Raw genomic sequence first — 22,967 nt, 5'->3', positions numbered from 1 at the left:
GAATTTTTTTCTAGAAACATCTTATATTCTGCATTAAGACATTTATGTAACTTATTTTCTTATTAATCTATAAAACAGATGCACTCTGAAAATAATAATTCATTAGTGCCACAGTTTCTGCACACAAAAGTGTCTTTGTATTTCAGGGAGAAATTCAATCTGACACCTCAGTTATAATTTTACTCAACATTTCAACTTTTCCCAACATTTCATTTTTTCATCGGATCACAAAACCTCACAGATGAGTCAGAACCCCAGATCCAGACCCCAGCGTATAGAGGCTGAGTGAATGTGGTGTGGACTCTGTGGAGGAGCCTCATCGGGTCAGAGACGCTGTAGAAGGACAGAGTTCCTGCACTGTGATCCACATACACTCCTATTCTGGAGGATGATGGACCTCGGAGATCAGTCTCAATGTTGTTGTGTCGGAAATAGACAGAGGAAGAAAAACACCACAGACTCCAGGACTGACTGTTGCGTCCAAACCCACACTCATTACCCCGTCCTTTCCTGCTGATCTCTGTATATGAGACTGATATTTTCACATCACCCCTCCACTCCACCTCCCAGTAACAGCGTCCACACACACTCCTTACACAACACCTGAGACCAGGAGTCAAATCTCTCTGGATGATCAGAGTATCTCTGTTCTGTCTCACTGAGTGTCACCGCTCTGTTCTTCTCAGACAGAATTAGGTCAGGATTTACTGTGTTTGGATCCAGAGTCAGATAACAGAAATCTAAAACAATAAAATATCCACAGGTTAGATGTTAAATCACAGGATTTATAAGAAGTGTGTGTAAGACACCTGTCTGTCGTGAGGCTCCGAAGCGCGAATGGAGTAGAAGGGGGCGTGGCAGACAAAACCATGTGACCGACGACGAAAGAGGCCTCAGCTCGATATAAAATCTGGAGGGCTCCGAACCCATTCCCCTCTGTTTTAACAGTATTTATTGGTCACATTTTAGACAAAAAAAGATTCAATTAGCAAAATTGTGACCAATAAATACTGTTAAAACATGTGAGAATGAAGCTTTTTCTTTTTAAGTCCACACACTGTTCAGCAAATGGGGTAACTTTTAATGTGGTAAACAAATGTAACTTTAATCAGAATTATGAATGATGTATGCATTGGAAAATAAAATAATTCACGCCTATGCAAGATGAGTTTTGTTAACTGCTTGTGGAGTGTGGGTTCAGTCCAGTCGTCATCTCACTGAAGCATTTGGCCAGATGGTGCATCCGGCATCCATACTGTCAGACGCTGTATTTCTTATTACATTTGTTTACCACGTTAAAAGTTACCCCATTTGCTAAACACTGTGTCGTCTTAAAAAGAAAAAGCATCAAAATAGAATCGTTTGTGTCTAAAATGACAGTGAATTATGTGATGAATAAATACTATTAAGACATGACTGTGAGAATGAAGTGAAAATGGCAAATAACATGAGAAAATAATCCTGTTTCAACAGCTGTCCTAAATAGAAAAGAAGTATTGTACAGCCGTTTGTGTTATTATTATTATCTCTCATGGCAGCACGGTGGTGTAGTGGTTAGCACTGTCGCCTAACAGCAAGAAGGTCCTGGGTTCGAGCCCCGTGGCCGGCGAGGGTCTTTCTGTGCAGAGTTTGCATGTTCTCCCCGTGTCCGTGTGGGTTTCCTCCGGGTGCTCCAGTTTCCCCCACAGTGTGTATGTGTCAGCCCTGTGATGACCTGGCGACTTGTCCAGGGTGTACCCCGCCTTTCGCCCGTAGTCAGCTGGGATAGGCTCCAGCTTGCCTGCGACCCTGTAGAACAGGATAAAGTGGCTACAGATAATGAGATGAGACGACGGTTTAACACACAAACCAAATCCACGCGATGTGAGTGGTAAGATGGCGTCCAGATGGCTTCACTCGTCTTAACACAGGGGAATGGGTTCGGAGCCCTCCAGATTTTATATAGAGCTCAGTGGTTGTCTCATCTCATCTCATTATCTCTAGCCGCTTTATCCTTCTACAGGGTCACAGGCAAGCTGGAGCCTATCCCAGCTGACTACGGGCGAAAGGCGGGGTACACCCTGGCCAAGTCGCCAGGTCATCACAGGGCTGACACATAGACACAGACAACCATTCACACTCACATTCACACCTACGGTCAATTTAGAGTCACCAGTTAACCTAACCTGCATGTCTTTGGACTGTGGGGGAAACCGGAGCACCCGGAGGAAACCCACGCGGACACGGGGAGAACATGCAAACTCCACACAGAAAGGCCCTCGCCGGCCCCGGGGCTCGAACCCAGGACCTTCTTGCTGTGAGGCGACAGCGCTAACCACTACACCACCATGCCGCCCCGCTCAGTGGTTGTGATTCACGAAAAGATTCATGACTGGGACTCTCATTCAACAGAGTTCACTAGCGACACCTACTGTTCAGAGAAATGTACAGCATGTTTTAATTCCTACATCTCAACAGTGTTCTGACACTTTACATTACTATTCACACAGTTTTCCATTTTAAAATAACTTATAAACATTAGATTTTTATATACCTTTGTTATTCAGTACTCTTATTTTCTCTCTCTCTCTCACACACACACAGTCTCTGTATGAATTTATGCTCAGTATAATTGTATCTGCACAGGAAAAGGTTTAGATAAACATGAAGAGGATAACGTGTGCGTGTTGGACTCAGAGTCCTTCTGTAGCCGTAGTAACATTTCAGAGAACCTTTATTGATTTTTATTGAGGAACAGGATTTCTCCTCACTGTGTTTGGATCGAGGCGGTTCCTTTAATGACCTTCTGAATAAGTGTTGTACTTTTGTTTATCATGTCTTGAATTCTGAGATTGATCGTGTCAGCCATAATTCTCAGCAGTAACGATGTCAGCGCATGAGTTTTATAAAATCCCAGCTTAAAATGTAGATACCATGTCTATAAAATCAACCTTCAAGCTTAGATTTGTGACTTCTGAAGACCATTCAAGTTTAAAAGATGGTGCTGATGTGTTAATAAACTGTGGCGAGGAATGTAGATCAGTTTTCCAAGTCCAGTGCATTTGTTGTTAAATATGAAGCCCTTTTTTATTACATAAAAATAAGATTAAGCTCCAACTTGACGCATCGAGGATAATGTACATTTAATCCACGCATGTCACGACAGTCGAGGCGAAAGAAAGAAAAAAATTCAAATGTTTATGCATTAATAACCAAGTTAATGAACAAAATCTTGCTTTTGGTGGTCCGTCTTCACCCACTGCACCTCATCCCCTTTAGATTCTGCAGTTGCTGCCCCCCATCGTGAAAAACAGGCCCTGGGGTCGCTTCACATTCCTGATGGAACCACTCCAAACAGCTTTCACATTCAGCCATTTTTTTCTTTTCCTCCCTTTTCCCTCAGCATTCTGTACACAAAATACTTCAATCTTTAGTGTTGTATCATGGCGTCTTTTTCTGTTTTGACCTTAACTTTGTCAGTATAATTGTGCATGAATCAAGCTGACGTTATTACTGCTTATAAATATTAGATCAATTATGATTATTAGAATTATCACACACATCACATCACATTATCTCTAGCCGCTTTATCCTTCTACAGGGTCGCAGGCAAGCTGGAGCCTATCCCAGCTGACTACGGGCGAAAGGCGGGGTACACCCTGGACAAGTCGCCAGGTCATCACAGGGCTGACACATAGACACAGACAACCATTCACACTCACATTCACACCTACAGTCAATTTAGAGTCACCAGTTAACCTAACCTGCATGTCTTTGGACTGTGGGGGAAACCGGAGCACCCGGAGGAAACCCACGCGGACACGGGGAGAACATGCAAACTCCACACAGAAAGGCCCTCGCCGGCCCCGGGGCTCGAACCCAGGACCTTCTCACTGTGAGGCGACAGCGCTAACCACTACACCACCGTGCCGCCCTAGAATTATCAACAAACCTAAATTATTTCAATCCTGACGTGAATACTCATTATATTAATTCTAGGTACTATTCCCCACATGAATTTCATTCTTCTCAAGAACTTCGTAATTATCCCATGCCCAAACGAAGGTTGGAGAAGGATATAGAAACAGGTTCTGTCCATCCATCCGTCCGTCTGGTCACGTTTTCGTTTCCGGGCCATATCTTTAAAACTACTGAAGATATCTTCATGAAATTTGTATACGCATCAAGCAACACGTGAACTGGTGCCTTTTGATATTTTCGATTTTTGGAAAAAAGTATTTTTCAAATTTTTACATAGTAATAGATTTTGACTTTGAGCAATGTTCGTTTCCGGAGCATATATCCCAAACTATTCATGATACGGATCTGAAACTTGGTATACATGTTAACAAGGTGATGTAGATGTGCCTTTTCATACCAAGACATTTGAGAAATTTTAATTTTTCATGTTTCCATGGAAACAATTTCAGACTTGGTCTCTCGGGTAGGTTTGGTTTTCAGAGCAGAACTTGAAAACTATGAGTGGTTTGGGATTGAGAGTTGGTATATGTGTTGATGAAGTAATGTATATGTGCCTTTTGATACTAAGAAATGTGAAATTTTAATTTTTAGCTCACCTGGACCAAAGGTCCGGTGGGTTTATGGTAGGGTTGGTTTCTTCCAGCAGAACTTCAAAAACATGACAATATCTTGAAACTTGGTATATAGTTGGTTTGTAGGGCGGGGAATATAGAGGACTATCTTCTTGTTTATCTGACAAGTTGCTCTCTTTCCTTCACTATATTATCAGGAACCTCTCAGCTAAAATTTGATGAATTTCAAGACATAATCAGTATTTTAGATCATCTATTGAAGATCTGTTGCCTTTCAGAAACCTGGCATTCAACTCATAGTTTTGTCAATTTTTATTTGCCTGACTTTAATTACATTTCCCAACACTCCAAATTGGACTCTTCATAAATTCCTGAAGTTATAATCTAAGAGATGACCTTAATACTTCTGATCAAGACGGATCAGTTTCTGTTGAGCTCCATAATGAAGGCAGTAAGAACATAGTTTGTGGTGTGAGATACAGACACCGAAACAGTTCTTTTCAGCCATTTCTGGATAAGCTTTCAATAATAATTGATAAAATCCATGAGGAGTCAAAGCTTTGTATTTTTGTGGGCAACCTAAACTTAAATCTGATGAATTCAGACACTCGGATACCTACAGGTGAATTTATCAATACTTTATCTTCCTATTCTTTTCAACCATGTTTATTGACAATATATATTTTAATTCACTTAAATATCCTGTGCAGGGTCACAGGCAAGCTGGAGCCTATCCCAGCTGACCCTGCACAGGATAAGCGGTTAAGGATAACGGATGATCGGATGACTTAAATATGCTACATGTAATGGGAATATTTTATAATGACCTCACTAACCATTTTCCCAACTTTGTGACTATTGACTCAATTCACCCTCCCCATTGAATAAGCAAGTTTCGAGAAGAGAGTTCCTACGGCAGGTGGCACAGTGGTGTAGTGGTTAGCACCATCACCTCACAGCAAGAAGGTTCTGGGTTCAAGCCCAGTGGCCAATGGGGGCCTTTCTGTGTGGAGTTTGCATGTTCTCCCTGTGTCTGTGTGAGTTTCCTTCACCGTCCAAAGGCCTGCAGGTTAGGCTAATTGTTGGTTCTAAATTGACTGTAGGTGAGAATGTGAGTGTGAATGGTTGTTTGTCTCTATGTGTCAGCCCTGCGATGACCTGGTGATTTGTCCAGGGTGTACCCTGCCTCTCGCCCATAGTCAGCTGGGATAGGCTCCAGCTTGCCTGTGACCCTGCACAGGATAAGCGGTTATGGATAATGGATGGATTTCATATGGTTCAATGAAGATGCATTCATTTATGGTTTTCAACAAATTGACTGCTCTAGCCAGTCCGATGGGGAGCCTGATATTCATGACATTCTCCAGCTTTCTTGAAAACTCTGATGAACTTATTACCGCTCATGTTCCTCTGAAAAACCATGTCAAGGAAGGAAATCAAACTCAAATCTGAACCTTGGATTTCCCTTCAGTCTTAGAACAATGAATTATATAATCAAATTGTATAGAAAAATCGATCAAGGTGAGAAATCAGTGCCTGTATGCTCAGTACAAAGTGTAGAGAAATAAGCTAAACCATTTGACTCCTATAGGTAAAAGGATCTAGCAAATGAGTTCAATGTTTATTTTGCAGACATTGGTAAAAGTATCAGCCAAGCAATACCAAAGGTCAACAAAATATTTTCAGATTTTCTTGCTTCTCTGACAAGCGACAGCTTTCTTCTTAGTACTACATGGACACAAGAAATTCAAGGCTTTTTTCTCCGGCTCAAGTCTGGAAAGGCTTGTGGCCCATTTAGTATTTCTGTAGCCCTGTTCAAGATATTAAACTCAATCTCAAAGCCTGTGGAGATCCTACATCACTTCTGCTTTACTTCTACTCTACTTGGTACTGTTCCTGATTCTTTTCAACTTGCTCGTGTCAGACCCGTGTTTAAAGCAGGAGCTCAACTGTTAACTTCTAATCATAAAAATTGACAAAAGAGAAATTGGTCTATCAAAAATATTAGAAAAACTCATGTAAAATAGGCTGAATACATATCGAGAGAAGTTTGATTTAATATATTCTGGTCAGTTTGGTTTCCGTGACAACACATCTACAGAACATGCACTTTTACTAAATCACTGATAAAATCCAAAGAGCAATTGAAGATGGCAAATTTTCCTGTGGTATCATTCTTTGTCTGAGTAAAGCCGTTGATGCCATAGATCATGATATTTTGTAAGAAAAATTATATTCTTATGGCATCCATGGGATTGTCCATGATTGGTTTGCCTCATATCTATCAAATAGACATCAGTTTGTTTCAATCGTTAATATTTCATCCAGCTCTTTACCAATTTCATGTGGAGTACCACAGGGTTCACATCATGGCCCCCTTCTATTTCTCTTATACATAAATGATTTTATGAGCTGCTCCAATATATTTGATTTTCATCTTTTTGCAGGTGACTCAAATTTATTCCTGGCAGATTCATCTTTAGATTCTCTAGAAGCCAGGGTAAATTCTGAATTGGTCAATATTTGGGAGCTTGGTTGCAAATTTGAATTTCCCTCCGGGGATTAATAAAGTAATTCTGATATCATCGCGTGGCTTTGTGCAAATAAATTCTCTCTGAATGTCGACAAAACAAATTTTGTTCTTTTTTAATCCACCCCAAAAGAAACTGAGCAGAACCATTTCCTGAAAATTAATTATAAGCCGATTAAACAGAAGAACCACATCAGGTATCTTGGAGTAGTTTTCGACTCTCACCTCATCAGGAGGAAACACATCCACCAGTAGAGCAAGAAAATCTCCAGAGGCTTTGGAATTATTGCTGAGCTTCATCACTATGTTTCTCAAAGTATTCTAACTCATCTGTACTACTCTCTTATTTATTCTTTTTTAATATATGGTGTTACAGTTTGGGGTAATACTTATGAGGCTACCCTTCGACCGATAACCGGACTCCGACTCCTATTTTTAAAAAGCTGGAGATGATGAAATTCTCTGAGTTTATAGATTACTTAAACAGTATTTTTATGTTTAAATTTCATTCTAGTTTATTTGGTGCCTGCCTTTGATAACTTTTTGACACTTTTAGCATCAAGGCACAAGCATAAAACTTGACTGGCTTCGAGATCTTCATTTTGTGTTTCTTCAGCCAGAACTAACGATGGCAAGTTTAATATTCGCTTCAAAGCTGCTGCTCTCTGGAACAGTATTGATGAATCTTTCCAGAGTCTTAGCTTCAGCAATTTCAAGCGTTGTATCAAAAGTACGATTATCGCTTCAGATCAGCATTCCTTTCTCTTTTCCTCACACTGGCATTTCATTTTTTCCCTCTTTTTATTGTTTTATTGTATTTGTTGAAATATTGTATTTTATCATTGTGCCTCTGTGCGACTAGCTTTCTTCTTTATAACAGTAATCCATTATTTTTTTCTGCCGAGTGAGATTATATTACTAGTTATTTCTAGGCAGAATTTTATCCTTCGTATGTATTAGATTTGTGTGTGTGATATAAATAAACTATTATTGATACACATTCTGTGTGTTGTAGGTCGAAAGAAAGACCATCATGTGGGCGGTCCTCCTTGGAGTTGAAGAGTGTGTGTGTGTGTGTGTGTGTGTGTGTGTGTGTGTGTGTGTGTGTGTGTGTTACACCTACACTGCAGGAAATCTTCTCTGCTCTTTGGTTTTGAGGGTAAAATCATGTGAACTGCTGCAGCTGTAGAGACACAGAGACAAAATGGAGACTGAAAAATGACACGAAAACAGTTTAAAGCATGAAAATGAAAAATTAGATTCCTCACTGCTCTCAGTCAGACACGATTTAGAGATCGGCCAAAATGTCATCACACTGTGCAGCATTTGAATGTAAGAATCATGAGAAGCAAAAAACTTTTCCCAGCTGAAGCTCTGACAATGTGTGTGTTTTTACTTTCTGATGGATTTTATGGAGGAATTATGGCCTCGGTTCTGATCTAATGTTCATCATATTTGTTATGTGTAAAGTTCAATAAGATTAGTTTGTGGATTTGTGATTAAGGTCCTGTTTATCTGGGAAATTTATTTGTAATTTGCACATGTAATTTCTGAGTCGGGCGGCACGGTGGTGTAGTGGTTAGCGCTGTGGCCTCACAGCGAGAAGGTCCGGGTTCGAGCCCCATGGCCGGTGAGGGCCTTTCTGTGTGGAGTTTGCATGTTCTCCCCGTGTCCGCGTGGGTTTCCTCCGGGTGCTCCGGTTTCCCCCACAGTCCAAAGACATGCAGGTTAGGTTAACTGGTGACTCTAAATTGACCGTAGGTGTGAATGTGAGTGTGAATGGTTGTCTGTGTCTATGTGTCAGCCCTGTGATGACCTGGCGACTTGTCCAAGGTGTACCCCGCCTTTCACCCGTAGTCAGCTGGGATAGGCTCCAGCTTGCCTGCGACCCTGTAGAACAGGATAAAGCGGCTAGACAGAATGAGATGAGATGAATTTCTGAGGCTAAGGGCCTCTGCATGCTCTTGCGACAAGGCTTTTGCAGATAGCTTTTCGCAGACAGTTGTAATTTATCGTTGAGCGGGGAGCAATAGGCGTGCGCGATGTTATTCACCACCACAATGCAAGGGGGCGCGAAGTCGCGAAATCGCTAGGAGTAGTTGGTGGGTGTGGTTAGTGGAGTGTTTATCCTCCGGTTACTGATAATGACTAGAACTGGAGTCGTATAGATGTACGTACTTCCTCACTTCCTCGATCAACCGCTCTTCGTGCTGCTCCAACTTCGCTCGTGTTTTAAAAATGGCGGTCGTGAAAACAAACCAAACCGGGAAAGTAGGGAAGCGGAAGTGCATGTACAGCTGATGTAGAGTGGACCAATCAGAGCCCTCTTGTCTGCGAGGCTGTCTGTGGTGGTCACAATTTTTGGGAGGTGCGCGCAGAGCATCTGCGAAGGGGGGGGGGACTTCACGGACACCATCTGCGACGCCGTCTGCGAGGACTGGGTTGTCAGCATAAATTGGCCTTAATACTAATGCTTTGTGATTTGATGCAGTTTTGTTCCTGCTTACGTTTTATTTCCGTTACATTAATTTTATGGCTCTCTTTACTGTGATACAGAACAAATGTTTGTTTGTTTACCTTGTAGATGGATTACGTTGAATTCCTCCTCACAGATTTCCTCGACTCGTTCTTTCAGATCTGAGAGAGATTTCCTCACTCCATCAAATGAGAGATGTTGACTGACAGTGAAGCTGGGTGAGTTGTCACATCCAGGAGAAACACAGAGAGACGGGAAACTCTACAGAGAGGAAACACAGAATAGAGAAGGAGAAAAGTGTAGGAGAGGAACGAATGAATCTCAGACTGAATCAGACCAAAGACACACTTGGGATCTCAGACAGGAACATTTATTGTTGCTGTAATGAGCTTTTAGGAGGAAACTTTGTGAGGAACAGCGCCCTCTGTAGATCAGACAGTGAGTGTTACCTGGAGGAAGTGGATGTGATCGTGTGTGTGTGAAAGCTGCTCCAGCTCAGTGAATCTCCTCTGAAGATCAGCAATCTCCTGCTCCAGTTGCTTCAGGAGTCGTTCAGCTTGATTCAGTTCAGCTTTCTCCTGAGCTCTGATCAGCTCCGTCATCTCCGAGCGCTTTTTCTCCATGGATCTGATCATCTCAGTAAAGATCCTCTCACTGTCATCTACTGCTGCCTGTGAATGCTTCTGTTAGTACACACACACACACACACACACACACACACACACACACAATGGAGGTCTAATGGGATACTCTGTAAAAATAAACTCTCTCAAGAGATATTTGAGTTGTTTTTGTTAAACCCCGGGTTTTCATTCCTTGTTTTTTTTAGTTTACTATTTTAAGGAGATATGCAGAACCTTTATTTTTAAATACATTTCTGAGTGGATAGTATCTCCATCCTTGACTCTTGTATGCTGCATAAATAGGAATCAAAAAATATTTTGTGAGAGTTAAACTCGACCACAAATTTGGCATTGGAGCTGCCCCGCTGAGCCAGCCAGCCCTGAGCGCGTGATGTCACTGCGGGAACCGGTTTTAAGGCCGAGGCCTTTGACAGCTATAGACCAAAGTCATATAAATAAAAATTTATGGTGAAAATAAGAAATACCGTTACCAACTTGCTCAACTAAGACTGATTTGACTTCATTGATTGTGGGTTGACTCTCATTAAAACAGGATAGGTGTTATAACTTATGCAACATACATGTACATGCATCGATTCATTCTCATCTCATTATCTCTAGCGGCTTTATCCTGTTCTACAGGGTCGCGGGCAAGATGGAGCCTATCCCAGCTGACTATGGGCGAAAGGCGGGGTACACCCTGGACAAGTCGCCAGGTCATCACAGGGCTGACACATAGACACAGACAACCATTCACACTCACATTCACACCTACGGTCAATTTAGAGTCACCAGTTAACCTAACCTGCATGTCTTTGGACTGTGGGGGCAACCGGAGCACCCAGAGGAAACCCACGCGGACACGGGGAGAACATGCAAACTCCACACAGAAAGGCCCTCACCGGCCATGGGGCTCGAACCCAGGACCTTCTTGCTGTGAGGCGACAGCGCAAACCACTACACCACCGTGCCGCCCACATGCATCTATTTTCACTGATAAAACGTAAAAGGCTCATTAAATAATCAGATGAACTGAGACAATCACATTCTGAAGCAAATTAAATAAGTCTTAAACCGGTAAATTAAATACACAATACAAGTTACATGTATTAATCTAAATGCAGGTAAACGTGTTGTTTTTGTTGTTTTGTATCCAAATGAGAGTCGGAGCTTACCCGTCTGTGTTCTCGCTTCTTGAAGGCCGATCTTGTGGCCGATTGTTTTGAAACAATCTGACGTTCAGTTGTTCATTCAGTTCTCCGTTCATTCGCTTCTTCCACGTAAGGGCGAGATGGCAACAATATCCAGTTTAGAAATCAGACAGCTGCTCCACTCATTCTCCATTTTCTCCATACTGAGTACTCCAGCATTAATTCTCAGCTCAGGCAATTACTAAAACCTGGGACGGGACATCGCCGGTTTTAGCAACAACCACAGGGAGGTCGCTGCCTGAGCGATAATATGTCACGTCCCGTTCCATCCTGGGTTTTTACCAACAATCCTCGGCTCAAACTGTGGGAGAGCTGGTACCACTGAACTTACTTTCCTTTTTTAAAAAAAAATATTTTTTTATTTTTCCTTTTCTCATAGTTTTATTTAATTGTTGATACTGCACCCTCTTTCAAAACTGGCTTATAGCCAACGCTCCTCAACAGATCAGAGGTTTCGTACGAGTCTTCAGTAAAATGTACAGAGCAGAGGAGAGACCACTTCGTCGGCGCCCAATGTGCCTGTGAACCTTCTGTCATGTTGCTGCACCGGCCAGCAACACATCTACATGGCATGGCAATAAATTAGCTCAAAACGGAAGCTGGAAGTTGCAGTTAGCTCTGTGTTTTAGTATAGCGGAAATGGCGATGAGACCGATAGCCTTCCTGCTGTGACATTACAGACGTCAAGGTCATTCACTCAGGCCGCTACCTATATGAATCATTTTAAATCATAAATATTACGATATTAGATTTATTGTTAACGCTTAAAACTATTCCTGTGCCATTCTTGGGGTCTCAAGGCATTTATGAACAAAAAATGAGGCCATGGTTCTGCGTATCTCCTTTAAGCAGGTTAATTGAAACACAGCTACTCTTCACTCCTCACCTTAATAGTGTCCACAGTCTGTTTCAGCTCCTGCACCTCCTTCTGCTTCTCCTGGATCCTCTGCTGGGATTTCATCTGCTCCTCCTTTAGCTCATTCTGAGACCAAATAAAATACATTTAAATACATTTAATCATCTTATACACAATTATAGCCAAAAAGAAAAAGAAAAAAACCAAAAGTCAATAAAAACATTTCAATGAAAACTAGAAATATCGCCTCTAGAACTAACTAAAATTAAAAGACACCCAAAATGAAGTAACTTCTATCTTCATATGTTTGCACCACTTATGATATTATAAGTTTAGTTTTCTGTGAAAATGTCAACTGATTGTTATTTCAATGTTATTTGTGTGACAGAAACATCAAGGTAGTTCAGCAGTATTCTCTGGAGTGAAACTGTTCAAAAGGCAGCTGTGACTTTCAATGGGATTCACAGACAGACTGATCTGAGAAAAACGCGATGAGTGCTTCCGGGAATGTGAAAGAGCCACCAGATTCATTGCAACTGGCGTTTGGTGGACTGGGGTGCGATCATGGATTGAAAGGAGTTCTAGATGAGTGTGAAACTAATGATTTGGAGGAGTTTTCAGAAGAGATTGACAGTGAGAGTACTATAAAAGTGAAGGTGAAGATAAGTCAGGTAAATGGAATTTGGTTCAAAGAGCATCGAAGAAAAGAAAGGTGAAAGCTAAACAAGATGAAGCGAAAAGATCGAGGACTGATGTTAAAGTTGTGATCCGATTTCAAACCCCTTGTATACTCAACCCACTGAAAGTCAGTGAAGCCATTTATAGGCAAGTAGGTGAAGTTCGCGCCGTCACAACGTTAAAAGATGGTAACCTGTTAGTTGTTTGTCAAGATAGAGATCAGAGAATGGGATTAATGAAGCTTAAAACTTTACTGGGGAAACACGTTAAAGCCCAAGACTGGGAAGAAAGAGGTAAAGTAATGGCGGTGATATCAGGTGTATCGACTGACTTGTTAGAGGACGATATTAAAAGCCATGTTAAAGCAGTTAAAATCAACAAAGTCAAGCGTTTGCCAGTAATTAGGAATGGAACTAAAGGACCAAGTTTGTCTGTCTTGTTAGTGTTGGATGAGGTTAAGATGCCTGAGCGGATCATGATTGAATATTTAAGTTATATGGCGAGGCCTTACATCCCCCCACCAATTAGATGCTTTAAATGTCAGCAATATGGACAAATTTCTTCTGTGTGCAAGTCAAAACCTAGGTGTGCTAGATGTGGAGGCAAACATGAATATGGTAAATGTGAGGAAGGAACAAAAATCAAGTGCTGTAACTGTGGAGGTGAACACAGTGCGGCCTATAAAGGGTGTGAGATGTATAAAAGAGCAATTCAAGTGCAAAGTGTTAAGGTGAAAGAGAGCGTTACTTATGCCGAAGCTATTAAAAAGGTTGACAAAGAAAACCAAGTAAAATCAAGGGTTAAAGGAAGTATGACTCCTGTAGTTTTACCCCCCGAGTCAAACTCAAACGACTCTGAAATGCTGTAAAGTAACTGAAGAGACTTTAATTGTGGATAAGAAAAATTTCATTGCTTTTATGGTGGAAGTGGTTAATTGCTCAGCCCAAGTAGAACTGATTGAATTAAAATAATTTAAAAGCAGCGGAAAAGTATCTAGAGATTCATGAATTGTCAGTTGATTCCATTCACAATATGGTATTAGTATCTGATAGTCAAGCACCACGTGGCAGTTAATAATGACTTTATCTATTCTACAGTGGAATGCCAGGAGCTTAATTGCTAATGGTCAGGAACTAAAACACTTTATTGAGGAACAAGTTGTTAAACCAAACATTATCTGTATACAGGAAACCTGGTTAAAACCATCACTTGATTTAATAATATATGGATACCTAGCAGTGTGTAAAGACAGGGATACTGCAGGAGGTGGAGTGGCCACATTTATTCAGCAGGGGATTAATTACAGAGCTTTAAATATAGATAAAGCCGTTGAAGCAGTTCTGGTTGAGATTTGGGTCGGTAAAACTAAGATTAAAATTATCAACTTTTATAACCCTGGTAAAAGAATCTTGAGAGAGATGCTAGATGGTATATCTCATCTCATCTCATCATCTCTAGCCGCTTTATCCTGTTCTACAGGGTCGCAGGCAAGCTGGAGCCTATCCCAGCTGACTACAGGTGAAAGGCGGGGTACACTCTGGACAAGTCGCCAGGTCATCACAAGGCTGACACAGACACGGACAACCATTCACACTCACATTCACACCTACGGTCAATTTAGAGTCACCAGTTAACCTAACCTGCATGTCTTTGGACTGTGGGGGAAACCGGAGCACCCGGAGGAAACCCACGCGGACACGGGGAGAACATGCAAACTCCACACAGCAAGGCCCTCGCCGGCCACGGGGCTCGAACCCAGGACCTTCTTGCTGTGAGGCGACACCAAGGCAAGGCAAGTTTATTTATATAGCACATTTCATACACAGTGGCAGTTCAATGTGCTTTACAGAAGTAAAAGCAAAACAGTAAGCAATAGAAAATAAAATTACATAAAATAAATGGGGAAGAAAAATAAGAATTAAACAATAGTAGAAATAAAATAAAATGAAATAAAAGTTCAATTAAAAAAACAGCAGAATAAAAGTTAAGTAAAATTTAAAACATGCAGAGACTGTAAAAGTAAAAAGAGTTTAAAACATGTAGAGATGACAATATTAATAATTTAGCAGAAAGCATCTGAGAACAGCTTGATCTTTAACCTAGATTTGAAGCTGCCAACAGCAGGAGCATTTTTGATGTCCTCTGGGAGTTACATAGCTGTACTGCATAGTAGCTAAAAGCTGCTTCACCACACTTTGTTTTAACAACAGGTTTTACCAGTAAATTTTTCTGCTGCGATCTGGTAGATCTGATTGGGTTAGGCCGCTGCAACATATCAGAGAGGTAATTGGGCCCTGTACCATTTAGAGATTTGTACACCAGCAGCAATACTTTAAAGCCAATTCTGTAGCTTACTGGAAGCCAGTGAAAGGACCTTAGAATTGGAGTAATGTGCTCTGTTCTTTTTGTTCGTGTGAGAACCCTCGCCACTGCATTTTGAACCAGCTGAAGTCGTTTGATGGTCTTTTTTGGCAGGCCTGTGAAAAGGCCATTGCAGTAATCAACCCTACTAGAGATGAAGGCATGTATTAGTTTTTCCAGATCATTTTTTGACATAAGTCCTCTTAGTTTGGAAATGTTTTTTAGGTGATAAAATGCTGTTTTAGTGATTGCTTTCATGTGACTGTCAAAGTTTAGCTCGCTGTCAATGAAAACACCAAGATTTTTAACCATTTCTTTTGTTTTAATCCCCTTTGTGTCAAGAATAGTGGTAATCCTGAGTCTTTCATCTTTTTTTTTCCAAATAGAATTACTTCTGTTTTATCTGTGTTCAGCTGAAGAAAATTGTGACATCCAGTTGTTGATTTGATCGATACACTGGTAGAGAAATTCAAGGGGGGCATAATCATTAGGTGATAGAGCAAAATAAATTTGGGTGTCATCTGCATAGCAGTGATACAAAAGTGAATTGTTCTTGATAATTTGCCCAAGTGGGAGCATATAAAGGTTGAATAGTAATGGTCCAAGAATCGACCCCTGGGGGACACCACAGGTCAAGGACATTGATGTTGAGGAACAATTTCCCATGGTAACAAAGAAGCTTCTATCTTTTAAGTATGATTTTAACCAATTGATAACTTTACCAGTCAACCCAACCCAGTGTTCATGTCGATATAGCAGTATGTTGTGATCAACAGTATCAAAAGCTGCACTGAGGTCCAGTAATACCAGGACCGATGTTTTGCCTGCATCAGTATTAAGACGTATGTCATTTATAACTTTAATCAGCGCTGTTTCAGTGCTATGATTGGCACGAAATCCTGACTGAAAGTTATCAAAACAGCTGTTTGATATCAAGAAGGCAGTTAATTGACAGCGCCAAGCACTACACCACCGTGCCGCCCCGAGTTAAACTCAATCATTACAAATATGAGTCAGCAGAAGAGGTTCTTGGCAAATCTTCTGGGATGAGGAAAAAGAGAATGGTACCTTGGTGGTCAGATGATTGTAAGGAAGCAATTAAAGCTAGAAATAAAGCTTTCAAAATTGTTTAATCAAACCATTCCTATACCAATTTAATGGAATACAAAAAAAAAAAACTCACATTCAAAAGGTTAAAAGAATTATAAGAGAAGCTAAAAGGAAATATTGGCGTGATTTCTGTTCTAAAATAGGGCGGAAGTCAAAGTGGATGATGTTTGGAGCATGATTAAAAAGATGGGAGGCATTAGAAGGGAGTTTTCCTTACCTGTGATTAAAAACAATGTGGAGGCAGCAACTAATCAAGAGAAAGCAGAGATGCTTGTGAAAAGTTAAGGTTCATAGTTCACAGAACTTAACTGATGATGAATCGTCTTGGAGAGTTAAAGTAATAGATGAGAATAGAGGATGACTGGAAAAGCAGGTAATAAGTGAGAGTGTACTTGATAAGGATTTTACATTATTTGAGCTTAGGAGAGCGTTAAATGGGGTTAGGAACACTTCACCAGGGAAAGATGGTATATGTTATAAAATGATTAATGAAGTCAATGATGTGGCTAAATATGTAATTTTAAGTCTTTTTAATAAGATTTGGGAGCAAGGTAGATTGCCTTTGTGTTGGAAACATTCTGTAGTGGTTCCGATTGGAAAACCAGGGAAGGAAAAAACTGAAGTTCAAATTTATAGGCCAATAGCATTAACATCTAATTTATGTAAGATTATGGAAAGAATGATCACTAGAAGGCTAGTGTATGAAACTGAAAAAAAGAGGTCGTCTCCCCACACCAGAGCGGGTTCCGTAGTGGACGTACTACAATGGACCCTATTGTATGTTTAGAAAATGAAATAAGGAAAGCACAAGTCAATAACGAATCAGTTTTAGCAACATTCTTTGATAGAGAGAAAGTGCATGATATGCTATGGAAGGAGGGGTTGTTAATTAAGCTGAATAGGATGGGTATTGGTGGTAAGATGTTTAACTGGATTAGAGACTTCCTAAAGGACAGAACAATAGAAGTAAGAGTTGGGGTTAACTTCTCTAACATCGATTCAATAGAAAATGGAACATCTCAAGGTAGTGTATGCAGTCCAGTACTGTTCAACATTCTGATTAATGATGTTTTTAATAAAATAGATAACATTAGAATCAATAGAGCATTATATGCTGATGATGGAGCTTTGTGGATAAAAGGACGAAATACTGATTTTAGAACTAAAATGCAATTAGTTATCAACAAGGTATAAAAATGGGCATGTGAGTGGGGTTTTCATTTGTCTGTAGAAAAGACTCAATTTATTTGTTTTTCAAAGAAAAGAGTAAGTCCCACACTAGAGCTTAAGTTGTATAACCAGTCCTTAGAGCAAGTTAATATTGTTAGGTACTTGGGAGTTTGGTTTGATGTCAAGTTAACATTTGAGGAACATATTCAGAAAATAATTGAGAAATGCAAAAAGGGCATTAATGTTTTGAAATGTTTATCAGGGTACAACTGGGGAGCCTCAGGGATGTCCCTTAAAAGAATTTATATTGCACTGATAAGATCAATTTCAGATTATGGCTGTATCTTTCAGCATCTAAGACATTGCTTAATGAACTCAATAGAATGCAGGCTGAAAGTCTCGGGACATGTTGTGGTGCATTTAGAACTTCTTCCATACCAGCGTTGCAAGTAGAATCAGGAGAAATGCCCTTAAGCCTCAGACATCTTAAGTTGAGTATGGCTTACTGGATTAATTTAAATGGACATGAGGCATCACACCCTACTAAAAAAGTTCTCAATGAGTGTTGGGAGTATGGTAGATCCCAGATTTGTAGCTTTGGATGGGATGGTAACAAATTAGCCAATCAATTGGGAATAGATGATATCATTTGTAGTAAGACTGTGCCCCTGGTAACAACTCCACCTTGGTTGTTTTGCTCCCCTACGGTGATCATGGAAACCAAAGAGATAGCTAAGTCTGGAGGAGTGGATCAGAATGCAGAGCAATATTTAGGAAGTAGGTACTATAATATAACACAGGTTTATATAAATGCATCTAAAGATTCAGAGGGTAAAACAGGTATTGCAGTTTATATCCCTGATTACAAAATCTCTATTAAAAAGAGAACATCAGATCATCTGTCTATATTTGCAGCTGAAATGACAGCCATTATTATTGTATTACAGTGGATAGAAGAAACTAGGCCCCCTAAAGCAGTTATTTGTTCTGATTCTGTCATCTCTCACATCCGTTCAAAGTGGAGAATCGTCATGCCGACAGGACTTAATGAATGAAATTAATAATATCTTAGTTGCAATCAGTCAACAGGGAATATCAATCCAGTTTGTATGGATTCCAGCCCATAAAGGAGTTGGTGGCAATGAGGAAGCAGACAAGCTGGCAAAAGAGGCAACCAAAGAAGAGAAGGTTCAGTTAAGTATTCCACTCAGTAGATCAGAAGTTAAAGTGCATATTCTGGACCAATTTACTTTTTTTAATATGAAAGTATGTCCCTTTACACACTCATCCAGAAGGGTAATTTTGCACAAGGCCATCTGTCTACAGCAGAAAAAAATAAAAAAAACAAAACAAAACACGTCTGGAAAAATCCCAAGGGAGTCTGGAGACAGAATTGTGACGTCACCTGCGGAAGCGCCGGCAGGCTGTGAGAGCTTGTGCAGTTTCAGTGCACAGCCTGTGTAGACCAAGCGCTCCCATTTCTCTCTCATTGTCCGTTCTTTTGGAAAACAATGAGTACTAATCCCATCAAGATTGGTGTTGCTACACCCTCCTACGATACATCTACGAACCATTTTAATAATTACGTGATAACGTTGAAGAAATTTGCAGAAAACCACCAGGTCGTCTTCTCAGAAACAAACCAGCGCTGATGTAGGATTCAGAGGGAGGCGTCCCGCAGATGACGTCACGAAAATCAATGTTTGCTGGGAAATTCAAATGCCAAGTTTTTTTCAGAGGCGGACCAATTCACCTCAAATGGCTTGATTTCAACTGAATTTTTTTGGTATTGCGCAAGGTAAAAAAAAAAAGCAGAAAGTTACAGATATTTGACCAAAGTTTAATATCAAATAGGAGAATTACATTGATCTCGCTCCTGAATTTACCCATGATATGAACTTTAAGGTACTCATTAAACAAAGTTAACATATGGCAAGCTGAATGGGATAAGGAGAAGAAAGGTAGACACTTGTATAATATACAAAAAGATCTCAAGTAGCAAACCGAGTTACCCAAACAGACAGGAGGAGGTTTGGTTTACAAGACTGAGAATAGGCCATACTGGATTAAATAACAGCTTATACGTTGTGAACAAACACCCATCTGGAAAATGTGAACTTTGTGGAGTGAGAGAGGATGTAGATCATGTTCTTTTAAGGTGCTTAAAATTCTACAGACAAAGAGAAAAACTGAAGAGGGAAGTGAACGCAGTCAAGAAAGCCTTTTCTTTAGACACCTTATTAGGTGAGCCGAGATCAGAAAACATCACCTGTGCTATGATAACATTTATCAAAGAAACAAAATTAGCAAATAGGATTTAGTTTGTTGTTTTTCCTTTTTATTCAATTTTTTCTTTGAAATGACATCCATTTGATTGCATCTCAGTCCAGTCGATGGCAGTAATACACTTTGCTTGTAAACTGCCATAAAACCTAACAGAAGAAGAAGACTGATCTGAGAGCAGTGCGCGTCATCACTGTTCCCTTTTATTTCTCAGTAAGTTTAGAGGGGGGAGACATGCACAGTGCACATCTGGATTCATGGGAGTTATTTATTTGTTCAGGTTTACTTCTTTAAGGTGCTGTGTGTACATTCAAAACCACACCCAATTCCACCGGATTAAAGGAACCATCAGTGAACATTGGGATTGAACTTCATCAATCTAGTGAATGTTGACATTAACGCAGAGTTTTGACCAAAATCTCTGCAGAGATTTGAACTTTCCAGAATTGGGATCATTCATCCCAAAGAAGTTCTCAGAAATGGACCACAAATCCACTCACATTCAGAAAGATAAAGATTTTTTTTTAACCTGTAGATCATTAAATGTTATGAAATATGATATCCAGTTACAGAGCTTTAACACAGTCACGTGAGCACTTTAGCTGTAAAATGCTGGAAGGAGGGTGTTGGCTGTTTAAAGCAGACTGACTGGTCTGAAATCTCACATTTCTTTACATATTACTGTTTGACTGGAAATAAAAATTTACTTCACAGAGAATGACAGTCAGAGAACCAATTAAATCCACTGAACAGAAATTAGATTAGAAATAGAATTTGTATAAAATGACTTGGAAAAGAAGAATGATGTCCAGTTCTCACCAGTTTTTCATTTCTTTCTGCTTTAGCTGCAATGGTATCATGGCCTCTGTGCTGATCCATTGTACATAAATAACAGATGAAGCTTTGGTCAGTACGACAGAAGATCTCGATCAGTTTGTCGTGTTCAGAGCAGATCTTCTCTTGGAGCTCTGCACAGGCTTCAACTAACTTGTGCTTCTTAAAGGCAGGAGACTGATAGTGAGGTTTAAGATGATCTTCACAAAAGGAGGCCAGACACACCAGACAGGACTTGACGGCTTTGTATTTTCTCCCAGTGCAGGAATCACACTCCACATCTCCAGGTCCAGCGTAACAGTGAGCAGGAGAAGCAGCTTGGAGTTCAGTCTTCTTCAGTTTCTCCACCACTTCAGCCAGCATGTTGTTCCTGCACAGAACAGGCCTTGGAGTGAAAGTCACTCTGCACTGGGGGCAGCTGTAGACACCCTTCACATCCTCCTGATTCCAGCAGCCATTAATACACACCTTACAGAAACTGTGTCCACAGTGAATAGTCACAGGATCCTTCAGGAGATCCAGACACACTGGACAGCTGAACTGATCCACTGATAACTGATCTACTGAAATACCAGCCTCTGCCATTTTCCTGTACTGAGAGAGAAAGACTCTGAACTTTCTGCTGAGTTTCGTTTTCTCTGAAATGAACTTCCTGTTTCTGTGTGTGTTCTGTGTGGCAGAGAGAGTGGGCGTGGCTTTAAAGAGAGAGCTCCTTTTTTGTAATGTGTCAGTAGGGGCCTGGCTATGTTAGCAAATTGCTATTCAGTGTGAAGAGATTTGAAACAGTGTGTGTGTGTGTGTGTGTGTGTGTGTATTTCCTACAGGGCGTATAGACTTGAACAATCTTACCAGTGATAGTTTAAATGAACAACGAACACATCTCTCTCTCTCTCTCTCTCTCTCTCGAACAGAATTCTGAAGTGATTAATTGATCTGACCATCCATCCATCCATCCATCCATTCTCTGTAATTGTAATTTAAAAACATTTTATATTGAATTTGTTGTAATGTTTGCACATAGTTTACTTACATTATGTTTAAATTTCTGATCCCATTCTGAAACCATAATAATCTAATAAAGTACAAAATGGTCAAGCAGTAAAAATAAAATGATCAAAAAATGCCCAAGGATAAAATGAAAAGCAGAAGGGGAAAAGTGTGTAAGTACATTCTAAAAATAAATCTATAAATACCTCATCAGTGGAAGTGTTTTTGATCAAAATTAAAAAATAAAAAATGTCTCCTCTCCTCTCATTTCCTGACTTCTTGTTCACATCCATTTAACACATTATACTAAAATTAAAGTCAGAAATGACCCTGATGCTGCTCCTGAAGATCTTTCCAACACGTCGTTGAAAAATGACAAACACCAACACCAGTCTCATCCTTTTGTAAGTTAAAGAAGGTTTATTGCAGAAAGAGACACATGGTGAGAAGGGTTCAGCACACCACTCATACCGTCCCTTTGTTCTCAAATCTATATATACTCTTTACTAGATAAAAAGGAGACATCTATTGCATTACATCTATTGCAATTACATGCCGGAGCGTGATCAGCTCTAAAGCTGATTGGATCTTCTCTAATCACTGGTTTGTATGCACATCTGCTACGCACATAAAGAGCATGATAAGATTACCATGTTGCAGTGCTGAATGTTCTGAGTCGTTAGTCCTTGAAGAGGAAACGCTCAGTGAAAAGGAAAATTACAAGACAGTGTGACACTAAAATTTACTCTACAATTCCCCCTTTTATCATGTAAATAACATTAAATCTATAATACTGTGATACAGGGTTCACCTACTGGTTACTGTCCAGTCTGTGGCAGTAGTCAGTTAATCAACTATGTGGTATTGGGTGTTTTCTATATTAGTCTCTACACCTAAGGCACTTAGTCCTGTTCCCTAAATCAGCTAGGTATCATACGCTAGAGTATGTGTAGTCAGAATGTACTCTTTCAGCTATCACCATGTGATTGGTATGATCAGTTAATATGTCATGAACCCAGTTAACAGTTTGATCTCTTTATCTTATTTTTCCAGCTGAGAAGTCTGCCCCCTGGAGTACCTGTGGTGTCAGTCACTGCTCCTGTAATATGTGCATTAATCGCCATCACTGGACAAACTAGCAAATACTACTTATACCATGTATGAGGTTCACAATTAGGTACAGAATGAAGAATGCTTTGGAATGCACAGTCTCATGTGGCTGTGTGTGTCGATGTGTCGTTGTTCGTCGGTCCCCCTAAGGGGCTCTTGATAGCAGTGTGTCCACTTATGGTGTGACGAGGCCCCCTGCGGGCTTT

The 22,967-nt window shown here is 40.3% G+C and overlaps 1 pseudogene; it reads right to left on the bottom strand.

The window, feature by feature from the left end:
- Positions 1–202: 202 nt before the first annotated feature.
- Positions 203–21,249, bottom strand: LOC132864797 (E3 ubiquitin/ISG15 ligase TRIM25-like; annotated as a pseudogene).
- Positions 21,250–22,967: the final 1,718 nt, after the last annotated feature.

This window comes from Neoarius graeffei, chromosome 17, assembly GCF_027579695.1.
Source record: "Neoarius graeffei isolate fNeoGra1 chromosome 17, fNeoGra1.pri, whole genome shotgun sequence".
Lineage (NCBI taxonomy): Eukaryota > Metazoa > Chordata > Actinopteri > Siluriformes > Ariidae > Neoarius > Neoarius graeffei.
This window is presented reverse-complemented; position numbering and strand designations above follow the sequence as displayed.